Here is a 14500-nt window from a genome sequence, read left to right on the forward strand (position 1 = left end):
TAAAGCAAATAGTACAGTCAGTGAGGTGGATGATTTGGTGTTGGATGAAGGTTCACAGGTCTTTTTAATGCTGCAGAGTGTTTTTGAGTACTGGATGTCAAGAGCATGACCTGATTGCCCATTTCATTATGTGCTCTTATTCGGTTAAAAACATCCTCAGGTGTCTGAAACCGACGTGCCTAGAGCAGGTAAAAGGCTGTAATGGGAAAGAGGTAATGTCACGTCCAATACAACTGCTCTAAAATGGTCTGTTTTCACCTGCTTTGTTCCAGGATGGGCACAGATAGCGGTTACATTTTTCAACAAGCAAGATAAGCTTCAGACCTGTATCTTACCTCTCTGGTGTCTTTGATCAGGGTTAGAGCTGTTCCATCATGAGAGACAGAAAAGCAGAGAAGACTCCCCTTCCTCATATACTGTCACGGCTCTTTTTGTAAACATATATGTGTGTAAACAATTTGTCATGAAAAAATTCAAAACATTTGCTTGTTATTTTTCCCAAAACAAATAGTTACAGCAACATTTGTATGTGTAACTATGTCACATAATATTGCAAATCTAGAAATAATTGCAAAGGGTCCAGTAAAATAATATAATATAATATAATATAATATAATGATTGGATTCCCTCAAATATGTGCAAAATCATTCAGTCTACTAAATGCATTAATTATTAAATTCAGCACAGTTTGATTCCATCATCTGAAAGAATATCCTCCTATGCTTACTGTCTTTTTTGTACTAATTGCCCATTTATCCCCATTCTCCAATCAAAAGGCTCCTTATTGTGCTGTCTGACCCCTAATTGGGCCCAGAGGGTAACTAGGATGGAGATAAATGGTTACAAATAGTCCGCAAGCTTTATTGAGAACAAGCAAGTTCGTCAAATGTACTGCGATTAAACCTCCATTTATTATGTTTATGTACCTCTATTAACACAGAACAGATCTCAAAAATATCTCACAAACCTTTCTCTTTTGTTTTTGCCAAAATATGATCATCAGGTGTGAATAAACCTCAGATGTTCAAAAGAAAATTGCCAGCTACAAACTAACAGGGAACACTCAGAACTCGTAAAACTCAGGCTTAAACTTGATTACTTTGTCATTCCTTTAAAATGTTCGTTGACCATTTTAACAAAATATCCTGTTAAAAAAGGGGCAAGCTAAATATCCAAACCAGTTCACACCCACTTATTTCCAGAAATTAGGTTTTGACAGTGTTGAAATCAGCCTCAGCACAGCACAGTACGCATTGATTTTCCTGTCATAACTCTCAACCTCAGGGTGCAGTCTCGGACAGAGTCTTGAATACTGATTTATCATTCTCAGATCACTGACTGATCCAAGAGTCTGGAAAGGTCATTGGGTATGGAACAGATTTTTGAAGTCTGGGGTTCCAGCTGCCATTTGGGCAAATAATAGTTTATGCAGAAGTTGATAATAGTTTGTACACAAAACGAGAATCTACATATCATTTTCCCAAAAAAGGATACAAATATCGAATCATCTGTGAATGAATGGCTTTATTCTCTTTCAACTTCTTAGCTTCAACACACATTCACCACAGTTTCCTTCATGTTGTTATTATAGAAAGCAACATCTGAATTTTATTTTTATCTTGTAGCTACATTCTTCTCCAAAAATGAAAAATGAGAATAATGAGTTTAAATATGGATGACTAAGCAGGTCCCTCCTATCCAATTTACTTAAACAGTCAGAACACAAGTAGAACATTATTTCACTGGATCTTATAAATACAGTATTAATAATATAAATGTAGCTGAAGTAGGACAGATAGTTGTCTTTGACTCCAATATGATGGAAGGTCCTTGTGTCATACTTAGTATTCATGAAAGCAAGTGTGCAGCACTCTGCCCTTGCCTTGCAATATTGCACAAGTCATTCCCCCAAAGGATTAAATTAAGTCCTTGGCATTGACTTTAAAAAACACCTCCCCAACAGGACACTTTTATATTCAATTATTGTCTTATTCATAAAAAATCACAATGCAATTTATTTACTAGTGTCCATCAAACTGCATAGCTCAGTGCATCTTACATCTTACCAGTGGCGATTTCTCAGGGCCAGCAAAGCCTTCTCTGCTGGCGTAATATGCCTAATAAATACAGATTTTTTGCCTATGTATTTTCAATCGCTTTCCACTCCTAATTCATCTACAAATGAGTAGCAAAAAAACTTAAAGTTTATCCAAACAGAATGAATCCTTTGATGCTTATAAGCAAAGCATGTTAGCTGTTTCACAAATTGCATGGTCTTTAGCCGAAGCACTGCTTGAGTATGAGCTCCGTCCCCTCAGGCCTTCAGAATTTCTGCAGAATCCCTAAACAGTGCAAATGAATGGGCATCTAAAATCAGATTGTCAGATTCATCAGCCAATCAGATTTATTTAATTGTTCTCGATGGGTGTGGTCTTTAGGATATGTCCCAGTCCAGGACTTCTAGCTGGCTTTGAGTGATGCAATCACGCTTTAAATAATTTACATAATTTGAAAGCGAAGAGTGTGAGATCTTGCTGATGTGACGGTTGTCATCACTGCCTCATCACCATCAAGAAAGAGATCCTTATGTATTTAAAAATCTGAGATGTTGTGCATGAACGTGCGATTGATTAATTAAAAAGGAAAGAAGGACTGATTTTCACTTCAAATAAATTGGTAAGTGATTTTTGCATTGTTATAGCAACATCAGGAGTTTTCTAAATTAAGCTGCTGGAGCACTCAGTGTCGGATCAAGTTTTGAAAAGTAATCGTGCAACCTTATGAAACAACATTTATCGCAAGCAACATTTAAATCGTGCATGGATGTGTTTTGTAAAATGTAAATTGGTATTATTAGTTGACAGCCACGTAATGTATGATACATTCATGTACATACATTTTTATTCATTGTGAAACTGTGTTTTCTTAATGGCATGAATCACACTGAAGGCCTAGACTTAAAATGTATGGGCGCCACTGCATCTTACCAATTGTGTTGCTGTTTTTTAATCCTACAGCCTGTGGTGACAGCTGTTAAGCTTGGATTTTGAAGTACTGGTTTCACATCTCTGAGTCTTTGCTGAGATTCAATTGGACAGATAGGCAGGTAGTACACAGCAGTGTTATCCTGTCAAAGTGGAATAACAACCACACTGGGAGAAAGTACTTTGACGTTCTATCCACTTTGTGTGTATTGTAGTTTTCAAGAATGCTGCAAAATCTTTGAGAGCTTCCTTTCTCCCAACAGCAACAGGGCATTTATTTGTATTCATTATCCATATTTATGCCATGGCCCACTTGAATAAATTAATGGCAGACTTTGTGACGGCGACAGAAAAGAGACTTCTTTCCTGTTATTGTATTTATGCCACTCATATTTAGGTCATCATAGAATCTGAGCACTTTTTTCACATTTGAATTGAGCTTTCTGCATAATTCTGTGGGCACAGATTCTGTGCAGGCCTACTCCTGTTGCTGTGTCCTGTGTGGTTTGAATATTCATGAAAGTCAATAGCCGTTTAACAAGTCTTAAGATTTGTTGCAAGAATATATGCAGAACAAGTAGATACAAAACAAACTAGAAGTGCAATAATGTTGTTTTGAATAATGCGATTTTACATCTGGGAACAGCTTTCTGTGCGCATAATTTCTCTTGGATAGTTAACATGAATATTTGGTACAGCTGGTATCACACTTCTTTAGAAGAGTTCACAGTTGACAAAAGTATGAAATGCTTGCCTGGCATACTCAATGGTGGGTTCTTTCTCTTAAAGAAAGGGGAATAACTAAGTTTTGTTTATTAAAATTATCTGCATTTTCTTATTATTATTTGTTACAAATAAACATTAAAACAATACATTTTTTACACTGATTATAACATAATTACTTTTAAAGTGATATCCAACCCAAAAATATACATTATGTAATTGTTTACTCATATTCATGTTGTTCCAAACCCCTATGACTTTCAATTTTCTGTGCAACAGAAAAGAAAATGTTAGGTAGTATGTTATGTCTCAGTCCCCAATCACCAGTAATTGCATTTTTTTATTCCATACAATGAAAGTGAATGGTGACTGAGACATTCTGCCTAGCATCTCCTTTTGTGTTTAATGAAAGAAAGAATGTGATACAGGTTTGGAACAACATGAGAATGAGTCAATGATGACAGAATATTCATTTTGGTTGAACTATCCCTTTAAGTAATGACATCTATATAGGACTGAAGGAAATCCTCTCACAGACAAGCTGTACAGGAATATGGTGGGACACCAAGTTCATGATACTTAATGAAATATTAATGAAAATACATAGAGGATTACTCCCACCCCCACAATGCAGTAGGACAGCTCTAGATAAGCAATTGGATTTGAGACAGTGAGACTAAATTAAGGAGAAAATTATAAATAGATTAGACCAGACAGATAACAACCCAGACAGACAATCTTGAAACCTTATTTAATCCCTAATAATTGCTGTAAATTAAATGAATGCATAGAAAAGTCGGTGCTAACTCAATTCCCCATGTAAAACTACTTTGAAATGAAGTAAGCTGATAGATTTTGCCATTTAATGGTTTGATCTTCATTAAGATTTGGTCATGCAAAAAGCAGCTTCCCTTGAAATCAAGTATACAGAAATAAATAATTATGTTTAAAGGGATAGTTTACCCAGACATATCTCATAATTTACTCACCCTCATGCCATCCCATATCTGGATGTGTGTGACTTTCATTTTTCCTTCTGCAGAACACAGAAACATGCAAGTGAATGGTGACCAGACCTTTGACGCGCCTAAAATCACATAAAAGGTAGCAATCCATATGACTCCAGTGGATATATGGGCAACTATAAATCTCCACTTTGACATTCACATTCTGAAAGTGAAAGTTGAGATTTATATAAAAAATGGATTGAAATATGAATCTGTTTCTCATCCACAGTAATTGCATCACTTCAGAAGACATATATTTTAACCACTGGAGTAGTATGGATTACTTTTATGATGACTTTATGTGATTTTTGGAGCTTCAAAGGTCTGGTCATCATTCACTTTTATTGAATGGACCTACAGAGCTGAGATATTCTTCTAAAAATCATTGTTTGTGTCCAGTAGACGAAAGAATGTCATACACATCTGGGATGGCATGAGGGTAAGTAAATGCTAAGATCATTTTCATTTTTGGGTGAACTATCCCTTTAAGTGTTCAAATATATTTGAGGCCACTTTATGCATCCATAAATTTTTTTCTTTCCCCATTGTTAAAAATGTGGCCTATAAAGTAAGCAGCAGTTTTGTCCAGTTCAAAGGAATGAGGCAAGCTGCGACTCTGTTTGAAAGGGCTTTTTTTAGGCAGCCTTTTCCCCTGATTCCCTTTAAGTTGTTCTAGATTTAGAATGGGGAAAACAATGTTAAAACAATAGCTGGTATTTTCATCTTTTGGCAGCTTTGTGGTATTAAAACTGAAACCAGGAAGGCTTGATCAATTCGATTGCTATTCTTGGTCTCTGTCACACACACACACGCACACGCACACACACATAGATCGTCCAGTGATTGCTGATGTCTTAACTCTGTCTATGTCAGCAAATTTACACATTAGTATATACTTTCCTGGAACTGTCTGTGCTGCCTCGAGGCATTGATTCCTTCTCCTTTCTCTCTTGTCATGTAATAAATACAGCACATATCTTAAATATGCATTCACACTATAAATTAACAGGATGTATATTTATACTCCAAAACACTAATCATAATGAGAACACTTATATTGAGATAAGATTATCTCTGCTATTTAAAGAATTATTTGTAACTACCAGGGCTGGGCTGTCACTTATATTACAAAATCAAACACTTCTGAACTATATCATCACTTCCATGTTTCTGCACTGACCATGCCTACATGTTTATAAGCACAAAGCTGATTCTTCAGGACTAAATGTAGCTGTTCCAGCAAATTTAGCAGATTGAGGGGAAAACGCACTGCCCGCTGATAGCGCAGTTAATATGCACACACTTTCTGTTATGTATTAGCTCCTGATTAACTAAAGGAATTATACAACTCAAGCAATGACACAAACGTACCCCGAAATGTTGCGCTGAATGCATTTTAAATACTGGTAACCAGCTATAACTGGTTAATTTTGTTCCGATAATTGTTGCCTGAAAAAAATAAACATGTGATTTGTAACTGAAAGAAACTGCTACATTACAAATGTTTTGCTTTAATTGCCTATTGTGGATGTCACATTCTGTGAATGAAGTCCTTTTTGTAACAACTATGTATAATTACCACATATATTGCACATGTACAGCTAATCCAGATACAAGGAAAAAAATATTATTTGTGAAAAGTAAATTTCTCAGTAGTTTCCATGTCTTCACTGAAATATTGTTAAATACAGATTTGATGCTGTCTGGTTTTGACTGAGAAGCAGATCTGTAATTAAAATTTAGACTTAACTGTTGATTTACTGTATGCTTATTATGATATCTATGCTGATAAATTCACCACACAGGAAAACATTTTATTGCTTATTTTCACTTATTTTGGTGAGGCAAGTGGCTTATTTGAGCTTGTTATTCCAGACCATATTGCTTGTTTCTTTTGCGAGATCTGGCAACACTGCAACTATTTCACCCACGCCTTAGCGCACAGTACTGTAATTTTAAAAAGAATATTATTAATTGTTCTTTCATTTAGTTCTAACTGGTTTCCATTTGGAAGAGAGGCTGTGAACCAGAACGAAGAAATAGTTTTTGCACAAAACAAACCAAAATGAAAAGCAGTTATTTTTTTAGTCCCTGGTCAGGGTACCAGAACATTCATTAAAGTAGCAACATGTCGAGTTCCAGTGTACTTATGTTGGATCATGCAGATGCTTAGCGAATAAGATGAAGGTTTTAGCACAAACTTTTCATGCAAAAAAGTGGCACAACAATTTAGAAAATTTGCCCCTGTGTGTCTTTAAGAAAGTAGTTAGGTTACCTATATTAAGGCTAGACCAACCTATACATCCACTTGGAAGTGTGTGTGGCCTTCAAAATTCACAGTTTGCTGTAGGTGCAACAGAGAACAGCAGGAATAACAAGTAAATGGCATGGATCAGTGTGCCCTCACCTGTAATGTGTAACATCCTAGGCTCAGTTCCAATTTATTCCCCTTTGGTAAAGAGGAGTAATTTATGGCAATCATGGGAGGTCAACCGTGCACGCTTGCTGCAGTTGCCATGGAAACAGATAGAATGCATGCAGGCTCTGTCTATGATGTATACTTCATCCATTGGGATGACTATTAACCATTTAATGGGTTAGGCTGTCCCTCCGGTATGGTTTGATGTATAGACTGCATTCAAATGTCTACACAGCTACAATATTGAACGGAAATTGACGATTTATGAGGTGACCTAAGATCTAAGAATCCTAACTCGTCACACTCTCTTTCCATTTACCCCAGAGAGAAAATGATCAAACAGAGGGTCAAAAAGCAATCTGTAAGCTGCAAAACCGTGCCCTACAAACATCACCTTATTTGGTTTGCACCAAGCTATACATATTGTGTTTTATCAGCACCTATTTTTTTGCTCCCTCCCTTGTTCATTCATTCTCTCTCTCTCTCTCTCTCTCTCCCAAAAGCACAATCAGACACAAGCACCACTCATCCCAGAGCTCTATTCTGATCTCACAGATCAATCCCATATCCTGCAATTTTCAAAAGCTACAGCTGAGGGAAAGAAAATGGGCAGCTGTTATAGAGCTGTTTAGGTTGTAGTCCACAAACCCGGAAAAGAATTTGCCATGGGTTCCCTCAGGATTTTACTATGAGGTTTGTGGTGATGGGGGCGTGGTCCCGTGTCTGTTTGCATGTTTGAAGGCTCATCGCCTGGGTTGTAATTGTCTCTAACACCTGTCTCTTGTTATAGTGAGAGGAATTGCAGAGGGAGACATAAATGCCACACCAGCACATCAGTTCGGAGAGAGAGAGTGACCCGAGAGCACGAACTCGAAGTTTGTTATCTTATTGAGTGTTGTGAAGAATCTATATTAATTGAGTACATTAAAAATACAAGACACTGAAGGCAGAAAATAAAAGACTTGCCTGCACTGCTTTGTTGTCTCCTGACTCCTCCATTGCCCAAAAATAACTTAGCCTATTACAGGGTTTTATAATGGGGTTTTTCAACTTGTGAGTGAAATAAAGTCTATGGTAAACATGACTTGACAATATGTAGACGTTTTGTTCTACAACATAAATTACACTCCGTCATACCTCAAATTGGAATTTTAAAGGCATAATGAATTGCATAATTGTTTTTAAAAAACACATGGCGGCTTCAAAATTCATATTTGCGGTATGACAGTGTGTAATTTATTCTGTAGAACAAAAAGTCCATGTACTGTAAGTAATGTTTACCACAGACCTTATTTCACTCATAAGTTGAAAACCCCCATAATAAAAACCCATAGAAAAAACCAGAGGGAACACATGGCGAATAAGACTTGCGGGTTCGCCTACAAACTTACGTCATGGCTGAACAGCTCTATTTTGAATAAATAATGCAACATCATGTCCCTATGTCCCTAAAGGTGTTACAAACACACAGTTGTGCATTCACACAAAATTACACACACCAAACACAAATCAACTGTTAGTGGTAAAACTCAAACATGACAGAGAGCAAAGAGTTAAAGGTCATTCAGGACTCTGCTCAGGCTGCAAGAACATATTAATTATATTTATCATATGCAATATCCAAATGCATGTTGTTAATTAGCCTACTAAATGTAGTAAATTACACTCTATATGTGCAAAGAGCTGGTGTTAATTGACTGAGAGCTCTGATTTTGAAAGGGGCCTTCATTTAAATGTAGATCACATAAGGAAGTTTGAGCCATAGATTTAATTTAATTATTTAAAAAAAGAAAAAATAGAATATAACCTTTAATTAAATCTGAAATTAGTTCTACCCAGTTCTTTCCATTTCTGAAAATGTGTTTTTCAGCCACTGTTTAAAGCACTGGAGGCCCATTTGTACTCCCAAGTCCTTTAGGTGATTTATTTTAAAGGAATATTCCGGGTTTAATACAATTTAGGAGCAATCGACAGCATATGTGGCATCATATCGATTACCACAAATCTTTATTTCGACTTCAAAAATCTGGGTTCCAGTGAGGTACTTACAATAGAAATTAATGGGGCCAATCAAGTTTCAAAAGTATAGCCACAAAACATAAACAGCATGTGTGTTAACACGATTTTAGTGTGATTTCTGTGAAAAGTTGTATCCAATTTTACAACTTCGTTGCCATGATGTATAATGCTGTAAACCCTAAAACGGCTGTAAAAAAACAATATTATAAACAATATACTAATTTTAACAGACATTTTTAATTAAGTGCTTTTATGAGCTTCACATCTTTAAACCATCAACAAATTGTCCCCATTCACTTCCATTGCAAGTGCCTCGCTGTAACATTGATTTTTGGACAAGTTGAAATTCTGTTTTGTGGTAATTGACATTATGCCACAAAGCTTTCAATTGAACTTAACTTGCATTGAACATGAAATATTCCTTTAAGATGTTTTTGCCCATAATGTTAACTTTTCTATTGCAAGAATATGGAGCTTAAAAAAATGGAGCTTAATCTCATCTACTGCAGCTCACTTGATCCATCAGAGAATTACAGCTCCAGCAGTAGATGGTGGTGGGATGGGGGAGTGGAATGTGTGTGAATGTGTGTCAGGCTCATTAGGAAACCATGAAATGCAGATAATCCATCAGGTTGGCTATGCATTTCCTCCATTCTCTCTAATCTTTTTCTCTTCTTCTCTCAGATGACATCAATAATCAATTTTTTTCCTAAACAGCAGAAACCCATGCTCAGTATGTGCCAGGAATCTCCCTGGTCTTCCTTATCTCACTCAGAAATAGTATGAGAATGATTATTGCAATAGAAATAATGCAATAGCAGAGAGAATAAGTCCTGTGAATTGGAACATTTATATGAATAATTGTCAAACTAATTGTCTTTTCTTCATCTCTCTGTCACTGCAGTGCACAGGTATACCGTATGTATATTGCACACACGGCATATAGAAGAGGTTTGGCTTACAATTTTTTTCTTAATAGAAACAGTGTGCCGTCTATCTCAAAAAAACAAACATTTCTTTCTCTACATCTGTCTCTCGCTCTCAGACACCTTTTAGTTCTGAACAGACCAGGCTGGTCAGCTGCATGTTGTTGGTGAATAGCAAGGTATCATGCTGGTCTATCAGCTAGATCAGCATAAATCATCTTGGATCAGCATAAATGCATACTAATCTGAGTTCTCTCCTCATCCCTATATTTCTGTATGTACTGTGTCCTCTTATCTTTTTTAATCTCGCTATCAAACTACATCATCTCTCGGTCTTTAACACACACTCCCTAGCTGTCTTTTTCTCTCTAATATTAGCCTCCTCCATGCCAAATATACAGCTGATCATCTGCAGGGTCCAATTCTCTCACAGAAGTGCTACTCTGCTCATCTGCCTCTGTGAACAGACACGACTTCACATGAGGCCTGGAACTGAGGAGAAGTGCACTGTTCTGCACCTGGCATTTCTTATCACCTCAGCCATTCTACTTCTGCTAACAAGTTTCTTAAGAGGTTAGAACACATTTTGTTCAGTTTGATCAGATTTGATCACAAATAAAACGAATGGTTTGACAGCAAACTGGCTGACACGCCTTTGTGGGATAATGAGTAATGGATCTCATTGCAGCGTGCGACACTGTGCCACTCGTGTCTCTGAGAACAGCCTGGAACTTTATATAATGAATACCTAAGTGTCTGTATCAGAGCTACCTTAGAGATTCTAGGTACACCTGATAACTTTAGCCTATGCAGCAGCAGACAGAGGATATTTGTAAAAAAAAAATTGTTTTGCTTAAAAAAGTACCCACATTTATAATAAAGAAATCCACGTGACTCGTGTGTCATATTCTATTATACATATTATATTGAATTTCATATTTATAATGTGACAGCCTATTTTTATTCATATTTAGAGATATGTTCTATTTATTTTATTATAGTCATTTCAAATGACATGTTTTTTTATTCATAATTTCATATTGAAAACATACATTTCATAACATGTTTTCCTTAGTACATGCATTTATGCAGCTGTTTGCATAAATGTCATTTTCTGGTGTATATAAAATATGTTTTTCAGTTGCAGAATCAAAGTACCGTTTGATTTTCACTAATTGACTGAGTAGGTGAGTGTCAGCATATGTGTGTTAGTAAGAGCAAAAGACATGAAAAGAAGAAGAAAATAGTGTACAGGAGGTAACATTAGAGGAAGAGACCTTAAGGCAATAATCCTGCCTAGTGAATGGTACACGATAACAAAGCTTGACGGCCTACAGCATCACTCAGTCTCTCTTTGTGCTGCTCAGAAAAACATGGTTCTCTCATAGACCCCCAACCACGAATTCTATGAATCCCACAAATTAAATCCACATTCCAATTGCAGTAATTGCCTCAAAAACATGCCATCCGGCTTCCTGCTATGGGCAGAATGAAGTGGAAAATTGGCTGTTTAGAATGCTGAGAGGGCTGACTGAAATTTCTAGAATTTTGGACAAAGGTATTTTTCTTAAAAGTCAGGTCTGCAGGGCATGTTTCATTTTTATCAAGGCTGGTGGTGACATATGTTTTAAATTTCATAAATTTATACAATTTATCAATTACAATATTTGTTGGCCAAAATAATATTTTGATGCTTTTTAACTTTTTATTGTTTCATGAATCGTTTTGTGCCCCATAATTGTTTTATGTTATAATGAAAAGCCTATTATAGGTTGTTTACTGGAGGTGTAGATTTAAGTGGAGGTGTATATTTTGTTTTTGTGATAATGGTGGTTGGGTGACAAGTGGACAGAACTATTGGGGCAAGTTGTCACAAAAGGTCAACGTGTGTTCTATAATATTTACATTTACATTTATGCATTTGGCAGACGCTTTTATCCAAAGCGACATACAGAGCCCTTCTTACAGGGACAATCCCCCCGGAGCAACCTGGAGTTAAGTGCCTTGCTCAAGGACACAATGGTGGTGGCTGTGGGGCATGAACCAACAACCTTCTGATAACCAGTTTACCAGTACTGTGGTTTAGACCACTACACCACCACCACTCCTATAATATGTATTTTTCCTGGGGAATAACTGTGAAAATGTACAATCGCCATTTTTGTGCCCAGTCAGAAAGACAGATGTTGACTTTCAAAAAGCATCCTACCCTGGGAAATATTCAGTACTCTCAGGTGTGACAACTAGCTAGGTCTCTTCAGAAGTTTGCTTGTAGGGGAGCTGTGCATTGCATAAGGAGCTGCTTGGAAAAAGTTACTGTCCTTTCAAGGACACAAATCATTAACAATGAGAGTGGCGGGCAGGAGCAATTCCTTAAAAATGCATTGAATGTGCAGTATACTGTGAGTGGGGTGCGTGTCTGGTGTCTGAGAGCTGTGGTAGCTGAAGCAAGTGCTGCTCTAACACAAAACCTTGCCTTTATTGCCTGCACACCCCATGATTAATGGCTTAAATTGTATATACATTTGGTTTAGACAGCCTTTACAAAGCTATGACTATCCATCCTTGGGCACCAAGCATCTGGTGTGCTAAGGTAGAAAATTTGCAATGGTTATTGCAGTGGTACATTTTTAAAAGAAACTTAGAAAGAAATAAAATGACAAGACTTGTCAAAGAGTTACTTCAGAAACACTTTAAATGCCCTTTGAGGCTGACTAACAATGCAGGCAAGACTATGTTCTATTCAAAAACATGTTTAAATACTCTTCTTTACCCCTTTGTTTTAACTTTAAGCAATCTGGTTTTTTGTCTGCCAGAAGACATGCTGAGGAACCATCTGTTGGTATCTCTCATTTTTTTGAAAATCTAAGAGTGTGATGACAAGCTGCTTTCACAACGTGTAGCAAGAGCTGGCAGTCCCTCTATCCAGGCCAGTGGAGAGGATAGCTGGCAGCTTTTCAAGAGGGCATGCTCTTCACAGAGGCTTTGCCTTCAAAAGCTGTACAAATTGGAATGTGTAATTAAAGTAAAATATTTGCTCACGGCTATTTTTCAACCCACCATACAGCCAGCCACTGTGGAAAAATACCCCATTCATCTATGGCATTGCCAGTGTTAGTTTATGTTTGATAAAGCATTTAAAGGTGAAATATAAGGGGGATAAAACTGGTCTTGTTTGCTTATGTTTTTAAGCCACAAGCATGTTATTCTAAGGTTACATTAGATAATACTAACTATTATAAAAATGTATGCAAATCTGTATTAATCAAATCCCTTCAATATGTATTTACAAAAGGTCTAGATACTTGATTGATTGGTTACATAACATGGAGATTGTTGGTGTGAATAAGCTGTTTGTTATGAAAATTGTGTCTTTTAAATGGAACCAGATCATGGAACCAGTCAGTATGAATTTAATAATGTCAGCTGTAGCTGTTCAAAGCGAAGACGTTTGCGAAAGAAAGCACAGCAGACACTCTGAGTGGGTCATTAAGATGAATGAGCAAATACTATTGTGGATAAAGTGCTGCTCTCAAACTGTGGACACAGCAAATGCTCCTCTGGGAGTGATTGCAAGCAAGAGAAAGAGAAACTTTACTGTTTGTCTGACTAATTACTACAACACATCCAATAATTTCAGTATGTTGATTGTGAGCCTTGAAGATTTTAGGCATGTGTATAGAAGATAGGAAACTGGACAAAAAAAATAGCTTGACTATTAAAGAATCTACACAAATGTGCCTCAGAGAAATGGCCTTGCTGTTGCAAAAGTGCTTACCATGTCACATTTTAAACTGTATTTATTTTCAAGGACCACATTCAATCCCTGCTTTCCAAAACTGACCTGAGGGCAGAAAAGGAATAGGCTACTTGCAATTTTTGGGATATTCCAGGTGAATTAAGGACATGTTCATGTCAAGATTGCTGCCAAGATAAAATGTGATGTGGATTCCTGCTTCATTTGACAGCACTGAATATACAGAAAGGCATTGTAAATCACAGTCTGTATTCCTCTGCAAAGAGTCAAATTCTCTCCAGTCAGTGTTGTCTTAGTCAAAAATCTTTGGAATTGTGTACCTTGCCGTCAGTCAGCCGGGGAGATGTTTACGGTTTCCTTTATCTCAGAAGAACTGGTCAGTGAGAAGGTAAATGTTTAAACAGTTTGTTCAGTATTGACTTGAACAACACATGTTTGGGTGTTATTAGATTGGGCAGAATGTTTTTGTCTACTACTGTAGCTTAGCAGACCACAGTTCTATGAGTAATTAATGCACAAATACAAGAAATAAAAAGGGTTCACAAACTTTTACTTGCAACTATATATAAATTCATGTCTAATACCTCAAGAAATTATTTTACTGCATTTACGGAAAAGGCCACTCAAATAATTTATTTCACTTTTAGTAGGTTGACAAGCACCT

The sequence above is a fragment of the Xyrauchen texanus genome, chromosome 27, assembly GCF_025860055.1.
Source record: "Xyrauchen texanus isolate HMW12.3.18 chromosome 27, RBS_HiC_50CHRs, whole genome shotgun sequence".
NCBI classification, from domain to species: Eukaryota; Metazoa; Chordata; class Actinopteri; order Cypriniformes; family Catostomidae; genus Xyrauchen; species Xyrauchen texanus.